The sequence below is a fragment of the Gavia stellata genome, chromosome 2 (assembly GCF_030936135.1).
Source record: "Gavia stellata isolate bGavSte3 chromosome 2, bGavSte3.hap2, whole genome shotgun sequence".
Taxonomy (NCBI): domain Eukaryota; kingdom Metazoa; phylum Chordata; class Aves; order Gaviiformes; family Gaviidae; genus Gavia; species Gavia stellata.
The window spans coordinates 20,806,082-20,816,009 of NC_082595.1; positions in this window are offsets into that span (position 1 = coordinate 20,806,082).

Here is a 9,928-nt window from a genome sequence, read left to right on the forward strand (position 1 = left end):
ACATTTTTATTTGTAAATTGTTTAAAAAATAAACATATGGTGGTCAACAAGACTTTCTACTTGATTTTTTTTTTTAACTCAAGGAAAGTGTTTTATTTCAATTAGTTTCTAACTCCTGTAGTAGCTGACAAAACTGAGAAACTGTAGATGATGAAGACATTCAACAGTTAGCCTGCTCAGTAAAAAAACGATTTATTCACAGCTGAAGTCAATGGAAGAACTACTGTCAACATCATCAGTGGAAGTTTGCTTGACGTCCTGAGCCCTATGTAAAGCTCAAGGCCAGGGGGTCAGGGGCAGAACCCAAGCAGAGTTTGCATTTCTGTAATCACTACCAGCATGTGGATCTCCAGAGGGGAAAAAAATCACCATGTTTCTTCCATTTCCATGGCTGTGTGTGAAGAAGGTATGAAACATTTTTCAGAGTCATTATGGTGGTTTTAATATTAGAAATGTAAGAACTATCTAAGCTGAATTTGGAAATCTAGTATAAATGGTCAAGTCACCAAAAAAAAGGTAATTAAGGGAAGAGGGTTTTGAGAAAGGCTCTTTGAGCTGTTTTTATGATGTTAAGCAGTTACTGCATTGAATATAAGAAGTCTTTGTTAGTGTCATTGCCCTACTTTCTTCAAATAACCATTGCTGTCAAAACCAAAGAAAGAAAGGTTTGACATGCTTTGATAATTTTAAAATGGAGTTGGGTGATGAGTAGAGATTGCTTAAATCCTGGTTTATAAAAAAGTCCTTTGTAGTTGTTTCTCAGTTTTCTTTTGTGAATGTTTTTTTATTATATATCTGGGTTTATTTGTTTACATTTGCCAGCTAAATTTTTTCCCCCCATTTTCTCTCCAATTTCTTCGGTGAAGTGCCTGGTCCCTTTTAAATCTGCAGAGGAAGAGGGGAACTGATTTTCTTGCCTGCCTTGTATTGAGGCATATCAGTGCAGGGAATGGAAATATTAAAGGGAAGGCTGAATTTTTGCACACTTCTGCATTTTGGATGGTGCTGTTTTGGAATACAGACGTGCTTTCCAGTTAGTTTCCTTTTGCAGATTGGTTTTCATGAAGGTCTTGGTGCATGCAACGGCAAACACAATCATTTGGACAATCGTCTTCTTCAGACAATCTTATTCAATGTTGTGTTATCTGTGCGGGACATACTCTTGATTAACTTTCTATTTGGGGAAAGGACATCAATATAAATCCAATATCCTTGTTATCTGCTGTCCTACAGTTGCTTCTACAAGTCAGGGTGGTCAGTGCAGAACCTGGCTGGCCATGAATGGAGAGCAGCTAACACCAAGGGAAAGCAAGAGGTTTGCAAATGAGAAACTGAGTATTGTTACCCTGTATTTGTCTTCAGCTTTCCAGAAGCTGAACCTTCCTATGGTACAAATTAAATAGTACTCTTCATACCCTTTCATCACATAATTGTTCTTCTATCCCTGAGTGGCGTAAGGCTCTCTATTCCACACTTGAAAAAAGATCAATTTTGTCTTTTTTGAGGTAGGAGTAAAAGGTACTGGAACCGCTGGAATAGACAAGAACAAAATGGATGGTGTAGATGATGACATCTAGGGAGACTGGCAGACAGAGGCGTTAACACTGTCTTGCAATTTCGTGAAATGGCATATATTTTTATTTATGTATTCTTTTTTTTCTTCCTTTTTTTTTTTTTTTTTGCTGTGGTTTCCAGAGGCATGCAGTAAGTGATTTATCCACTGTACTGGTCCCCTGTGCTGGCAGAGCTGTAGCATAGTGCACTGACTGGGAAGCCTTAAGTTCTAGGCTGGCCTTGGACTCTTGACTCCAGATCCTCAGGAGGAGGGGTGAGTTAATGGAGGGGATTTACTTGTGTGTTTGAATGGTGCAATACAGCATTACCTCTCCTTCCCGACCTAGTTCTCTAAAAGCTGCATAAGGCATGAGAAGTTACCTTTCTCCTGATTTTTAGAAAGCTGCTGATAGGGAGGAAATAAGCCTAGTTTGAATGTTTCTTTCTTTACACTACTTCAAACCAGGCACAAATAACTAGTAAATTTTAAAGGACACAGGATTAACTCTAAGCCTTCATTTGATGCTGCAACCTTTAGTTAGCCATGATGGAGGCTGGCAGAAAGGCCTTTCTTCTGGATGAAGTTTGTTGCAAAACCAAGCTTTATTAAAAGGCAGTGGAAGAAGAGCCATGGAAAAGCTGCTGGCGTTCAGTCTATTGTAAGTGCAGGTGTTTTTTCAATACTTCTTCCAGTTTCTTTTAACTTCTGTGGCTGCATTTCAAAAGGAAAAGCGGCCTTCAAATTTTTACAATTGGCAGAAAACTTTAAAAGCAAAAATAATGTTTTAGACAAAATACAGTAAGTTACTTTCCTGGGGTAGTCTCTTGGGCAGGTAAATCTTGCTTCTAGCTTGCTGGAATCTTGTCTTTGACTAAGTTTTAACTGAGCAGCAGATAGGCTTTTGGGGGGATTGATTGATTGTTTTAGACTTTTAAATGGCATGCGAGCAGGGAAGAAATGTATCAACCAACGTTCTGTTACTATTTTTTTCCAAATGCATTTGTGTCTTAGTGGTAAAAAGTACAAGTAGTAGATTGAGATACGAGGTCTCTGCCATTTCTTAAGTCTTGCCAATGGTGGAAATAAATGCCTAATTCTTAGCTAAGGAAGGAAGCTGCACAAAGTTCTTAAATTTTGCCTGTGGAAACAGATAGTAGGGAAGTGGGCAAAGACAGATTATTTTTTTAGCCTGGTAAACTCCAAATGGTTTTCAGAAATAGCAAGTGAAAGTAAGTGATGATAGCAGAATTCTCTTTAAAAAACAAACCCACAACAATCCACCAAACTAACGCATCCCAAAGTGTGGTAAAATTGTATTTCTTTAGTGCAAAGGGCAAGAGAAATTGCATGAGACAGGTTTTTATGTGGCACTTGATGTAATACTGTTGGTTTATTACTCTCTTAGAGCATTACAGAATGGTAAAGGGAGCAGAATCATTCCCTGAGACAGAATTCAGTCCTTTTCTGCCTGCTGCACAGAGTAAGTGCAAACAGCCTATGTGCCACCACTGTGGGAGTACAGAGCAGCCATAAACCTGATTTTACTTGAGTCATCTGCCTCGATCTAGCATGAAGAAGGAGAGAGAGATGCAGGTTATGGTTGCCAGACCATTCTTTCTATTAGCTATTTTCAGCCAATATGGATGTATTCCTGGCTATAACAAACTTGAGCAAAATAGCACAGCTGCAGACTGTTAGATTCTGCCTTAGAGCAGAAAACGGAGGCTCCGTATTTAGTATTAGTTTCTGGGTTTTGTTTTGCCATCCCACCTCCGCTTCTTCTTGGGCTGTCTTGTTGCTTGCAGTGAGAAGGCTCATTACCATCTGTTAGCAGTTCTAGGCTCTGGTAAAATGAGTCAAGCTGCTGTAATAATTCCCATGAAGCTGTACACCAACTGGGGATGGAGAGAGCAGAGCCATTAGAATTGCTCAGGCGGGTGGTGGAGAACAGTTGAATACCTGCAGGAAATAAAACCTGTATCAGAACTGCTTCAGGGGAAACAGTGTTCCCTTTTCCAGTAGGCTGACTGAAGAATCTTCAGTTTACAGACAGGAAAGCACACACACGAGGTAATATTTTCAACTCTTAATCAAATACAATTTTTCTTCATGAAACTGCTTTTGTGGGGGAGCTTTAGCCAGAACCTAAGCAACACTGGAATTAGTACCAATCACTTGTGACACCACCCTGTCTAATTTGTTTACAAACTTTAGATGAATGTAGAAACAAAATAATGCTTTAGGAGCTGTGGTAGCTGTGAGGAATATGAAAAGCCCTATAACAGCCATCTGGTAAAGAAATGGTAGGGATGATCCTCACATCAGTACTCACATTAGGCTGTATTCATCTCCTGTCAGATATGAAAAAACAGAAATTAAAGGTAAATGCCAAATAATTAGATGAGAGGACTCATGTAGCTATGCACCTGAAAGATGGGTATTTAGAAATGCTTGATTAGTGGGGGAAAAAAAAATAATCCATTAGCAAGGGAGTATCAGTCACTGCTTTTTCTCAAAAGAACTGAAGGCTTAATGCAATTAAACCCATTTAATATGGTGTTTTCCAGGTACTGTTTAAACTTTATGTCCACTGTCAGTTAGTTTCACAGATTATATTGCTTTACCAACTGTATGAGAGAGGTTCAAAACCTGTATATCTGGATTGTGTCTCTAGCCATATCATCCAAGATAGGATTACAAAAGTAATTCACACTTGTATTTCATGCATTCAGTGCAATGAATTAATGCAAAAGATTCAGTTTGGCCGGGGGGAAAAAAAAAATCCATATCTGCATTTGCCACAGTACTTTATAAATCACATTTGATCTATCTGGCATTTGATATAAGATATGGGTGTGGACAGCCTGCTTCAAGCTGGCTACAATGTCTACAGAAGAGAGATCATCCAAGATACTAAATGACCTGTAATTATCCTCTGAGAGTTGAATTTGTGTTTCAGAACCCAAGAAAGGCTTATAGGTTGAAAGTTTATTTCATGTTTATAAGATGAAACCCTCTGCTTTATAAGGTTAGCATCCTAGACCAAAGCATCAAATAGCTTTTAGTTATCATAGTCCTTACAAATCTCTTTTCCTAATGCACTACCTACATTCACAGTATGTTCAACCACAGCTGTTTTCATTCTGTATTAAGCTCACCAGATTTCTTCCAGACTACATCAAAAGCTTTTGGTATCGAAAGGTTTTGATGCAGAGGGGAAAACAATTAAAAGGGCATCATATTTGGGAATGTAACAGTCAAACCCACCAGATGCTCAGCCAGCAGGATTTTAGGGTGAGCATTGAGTTTGCTGTAACAAGCCCATTCTCTTTGCTGGCTTTTGGTTAATTTCCACAGGAGATAAGAAAATGTTAACTGGAACCGCTGGACTTCTGGAATCCTGTTCTGAGAAGGTGGGTGTAGATTTGCATGGCTGGAATCGTATCTCTTTCTCTCTTCTTTTTGGTATGAGGGCACATTCTTTTCATTAATATGATTAATCAGTAAGGCTTTTTCTATATTCTTAATGGTTAAACATGCTGTTCATGGGTATGTCTGTAATGTAAGTTCTTTTGCCAGCATCCAAGAAGACTGTGTATGTGTGGATGCTTCCTTTCTCTTGATTAAACAATACTATTTTAAAAACAGACATTAAACTTTTGTGAAATAACACTGGCTCCTGAGTGCTGTTTGTTTAACAGTTATTCTCTAAAGAGAGTTAAAAAAGTGCAGGCTATTTCAAACTATTAATAGTGGCAAGAGAAGGTGCTAGATTTTGAAGCTTCTTTATTCATAGGGCCTTTACAGCCCTACAGTAACGTAGTTTCTGTATCTCTTGGAAGAGCTGCTTAAGGTAGGGAAAAAGGCTTTTTAAAACTCCTCTCTCTATACTTAATCTGGAATCTTCCAGCTATTTTTAAACTCAGCTACCATGTTGAATTATTCATGCAAACTTTTTTGTCATATGTTCACAGAAGTCCCTTGTTAACTCTTTTTGCAATTATTTCACCTGAGGGAGATGGTGCTGTGTTTCACCAACAAAAATGTCCTGACAGCAGCTACCAAGTATGTAAAAGAATAAACAATATACAGTCTGCTTTTTTTTGCATTGATTAGCTGTTGATTATTCTAGAAAATGTGTAAGAGTTTGCTTTACAGTATGTAGGTAGGCTCATCTTGCTTTATATGTGATAAAAAACCATAAACTAGTTTGTTGCTACTGCTCAGGGAAGGAGAGCACTTTAGAAATACTTATTTTTCCCACACAAACTCCACACAATGCTAATGTGTTTCCTAGCAGCAGTGCCTGGTAAGTCTTACCCATCTGTATAATCTTAAGTATTGAATCGTCAGCTCTCATCTTGCTGTTGTGTTATAGATCAACTTTCCCTTTTTACTTCCTTAATTTGCTACTGCACAGGCTGACTGGTAAACTAATTACCGTAGCACTGACATCCTTTGGCTAATAGAGGTGTAATCCAGGGATGGATTTGAACACCCTGTCTAGAAGAGACTGCCTATACTTTCATCCCTTTCTTCAGTAACCAAAGCAGCAGAGAGGCAGAGATCCAGCTACTCTAGAAAATAAAATAAGCATGTATTGCTGCTGATAAGGTATTCAGGCATAGGTACAGTATAGCTAGTGAAAAAATTAACTGCCACACAAAGGCTGCATTTTAACCTTGTTCTTTAGCAAAAATTACCTCCTGCCTGCAGGAGGAGAGAAGTGTTGGTGGGAGTTGCTAAACCTGGTTGCCTGGCAGAGGTGAAGCTGCCTGCAGCTCCATCTCCCCAGGTCCAGCCAGTAGCAAGGCTGAATGTGTACTTCCAGTAGGCATGCACACACACAAACATATGTATATGTATACATGTGGCCAGCCACACAGATAAACACATATAAAACTAGAAAAGAGCACTTCTGCAAATGGAAATGGGATCAACAGCATCATCCTGTTCCCCCTGTCTGGAATGAAGGTCCTTAGTGGAACACACAGACATACATACAACATGGGTCCCTCCAGTAACAGGCCTTAGAAGCTCATTTGTCCAGTAGCTGGGCCCAGATCCTTGTTCCCTCCAGCTGCAGACACCTGGTCATAGAAGCCCCCGAGGCCCACTGCCCCACTCAGGTTGCAGGTACTCGGACCCCCTTGCACCCGCAAACACAGGCACCCACAGTCTATGGCTCCCGTCAGGAACTGGCCTTTGGCAGTCCACCCAGTAGCTGACCCTGGTGCCCTCTCATCTCTAATCCTCTGAACCTGACAGGACAGCAGTAAGGACTGAAGAAAGTCCAGAGAGCTGAAAGTAGTCAAGAGGCTGGAAGAGTATTAGGGGAAGTGTCCTATGTTCCTGTCGTGCTCTTGATCTTCCCATGGTACCTGGTTTTAGTTAATACTACCAACAGGCTATTTGGCTAACCGGAATGTGGTCTGAGCCAGAACTGATGTTCCTAGGTACATGGTAAATACAGCTGTATGTCTGGCAGCCAGTGGGCTTTTATCTGCAACACAGTGGCTTGATTCTGCTGCATCCTCAGAGAAATAAGTAAAAAGTTTGATTTTGATACAAAAGAGATTAGCAGCACTTCAATGTGCACACTCTGCACCTTGTAACACTCAAGTGTGTTTCATGCTGTTCCACAAGTGCAGATTTCAGGATGCCTCTGTCATGGGGATTCTTGACAACCACAGAGCAAACAGGTAAGACCTAGGGTGGGGTAGTGTAAACACTGTGAAAATAATTTGGCTATAATGAAATAATGTCCACCTTAAGGTTGTCATCTTTGGCCAGGTTTCCTATGGAAGGGAGGTTTAAACCATCAGGGTGTGTATCTTCAAACTCAGTGATTCATTCCAGGCAAGTTCAGCAAGCCTCCTCTACACTGGTGGCAGGTCCTTTTGGTGCAAAGCTGAAGGAGGGGCTGCAAAGTCAAGTCATGCTTTATTAGCTGTGAGAGCATCCACTGAGAAGGAAGTCCTTTATCTTCAGTCAGAGCTCACATCATCCCGGACACCAAAACCAATCAATCACAAAAGGCAAATACGCAGGAAACCAACTGTCTTTGTGAAGTGACAACTGGCATCAGAGCAGTGGAGCACCTCACACCTCTCAGAATAAATATTTCCAGCCGTGCGCAGCCTCAGGCCACGCAAAGCTGCCAACTTCCTTAACCTGTATGTCACAGCCTGAGAGCATCTGACCAAGATCCACCACACACATACACAACCCTCCAGGACCAAGGTGGCTGGAAGGGGTTTACAGGGGTCCAATGGACAGGACAGCAGCAGCCCTGGCTGGTTTGGTTCTTACCATAGGGGAAACCGGTTACATGTTTTTTCCAGTGCTGGCACAGCATAAGGAGTCATGTACGGCTCCAGCCAGGACGCTACAGTGAAGCTGCCTGAGGACCATGTGGACTCCCAGACCTATGGCTCCCTGCGAATGGGGGGGGGTGGGGTGGGGAAGGACCCATAACAAACCCAGGCAGGGGGAGAACAAACACGAGAAGAGCTGAGCTCAGTTCTGCAGCTTGACAAGTCTTCTGCAGAGCCTTTGGTAGCCCACGGAAATCAGCTCCCCCAGTTACAGCCCTGGTGTGTGAGCTGACAGCCTGAGTGGCTGCTGCTCCCAGAAGTAACCATGGAGCAAAGCCATGGATCTCATTGCATGATAGCAAACAAGATTAATTTGTTCGAGAAGCAGCTGTATGCAAAACAAAAACTAACTGCACAGTGTCCAGGTGAATTTCTTCTAGAGGGGCCAGGATGTTGCACAATTTTCATTCACACCTCCCATATCTCCAAAATTTGGGTGGTGAAAAACCCTATGTAGCTAGGCGCAACCATTACATCAAAAAAGTGTCACAAACCTTCAGTTGCAGTGTTGAATTTGGGAGGAAAAAATCCAATGCCCCAAACCTCCAGCTTAGAATACCCACCCAGGCAAGTTTCCCAGACAGAACATCTGAGATGCTGTGAGTAAATCCAAAGTGAATGGTCTGAAGTCAAGGCAGGAAATTCTTACAGCCAAGTTTAGCCCAGCAGTGATAAGGCAGCTTGCCAGGAGCCTTAGTCGGGTTTTGTTTTTTAAAAAACTGCAACAGCCTACAGCTACTCTTTGCCAACCACTACACAACTAGAAGCAAATATACAAAGAAACAGAAATGCCCATACTATTCCTTTCACATTAAGCTTTTAGTCTTTAGGAGGTAATTTCCCCCTAAATTTGTAGATTGACCTGTCTTCAATAGCAGAACCAGTGACTGAGCCATCTGTTAGTGAAGAATTACTTCTTTCTAGCCCTTTGAGGTACTGTTTCTTTGTCCTCCTACCTATCTTGAGGCTACAAGATCCCTCCTTATTTGACTGCAGCTTTTCTACTTTATGCCTGCCAAGGGCAATTTCATGAAGTGCAGGCAGCCAGGACTCCTCTGCTGGAGCATCAACTCACTACTGTTGATGGACTGGGATTATTTTTGGCATGAGCGCTTTTGGCTTTCTCTGGCACGGCCTAGCCATTATGACATACTCTGCTCTCTTACCCATGCTTCCTTTTCAGTACTGATGTGCTTTCTGCGGGACGGCTGTGTCCCGGGCAATATGGCAATGCCACCTAAGAGAACTAGAAAGAGCAAGAAAAATTATCCCCTATAATCCTATAATTGAGTTTTCCATTATTAATGATCCATCTTTATCCACATGCATGGCTTTCCTTGTGAAGATGCCGGCAACTGAGAGAAGGGAACAGTGTTACGCCATCTCCAGTCCCCAAAATTGGTAACAGTTTTTAAAAAGCTGCCAGAGCGTTGCCTTAAGGAGTTTCACTACCAGCAGGGAGTCGGGCAGGCTCTGGTACGGCCAGCAGTGCTTCAGCATCCTCAAAAGCCACATCACCAGCAGGTCACCGAGACACTGCTGCAGCCAGCGCCGCCGGGGCACAGCCCCCCGCGGCCTCCCGGCCGCCTCAGCGGCGACAGGCCATCCCTCACCGGTTCGCGCAAACCCGCCTAGGAAGAAACGAGACCCGCGAAAGCAGCGATTTCAATTTATTATTTCCCGCGGCACCGCCCGCGAGCCCCCACCTCCACCCGCCGCCCGCGGGCCCAGCACAGCAATCCCCCGCCCTGCCCCGGCGGCTGAGCTCGGCCCCACAGGAGCGGCGGGAGGCGGCCCTACGGCGGCCGCAAGGGGGCCTGTGCGGCACACGGCATGCTGGGATTTGTGGTGCCGCGGGGTCCCTCTGGGTGGGGAGGCGCTCGCGACGCAGTTTGACCCTTCTGCCGCCCCGTCCCCCTCCGCCTGTTGCCGCGACACCGCTCGCTATAGCACATTCCAGCGGGGGTTCGGCGGCGGGGAGGGAGGGGTCCTTCCT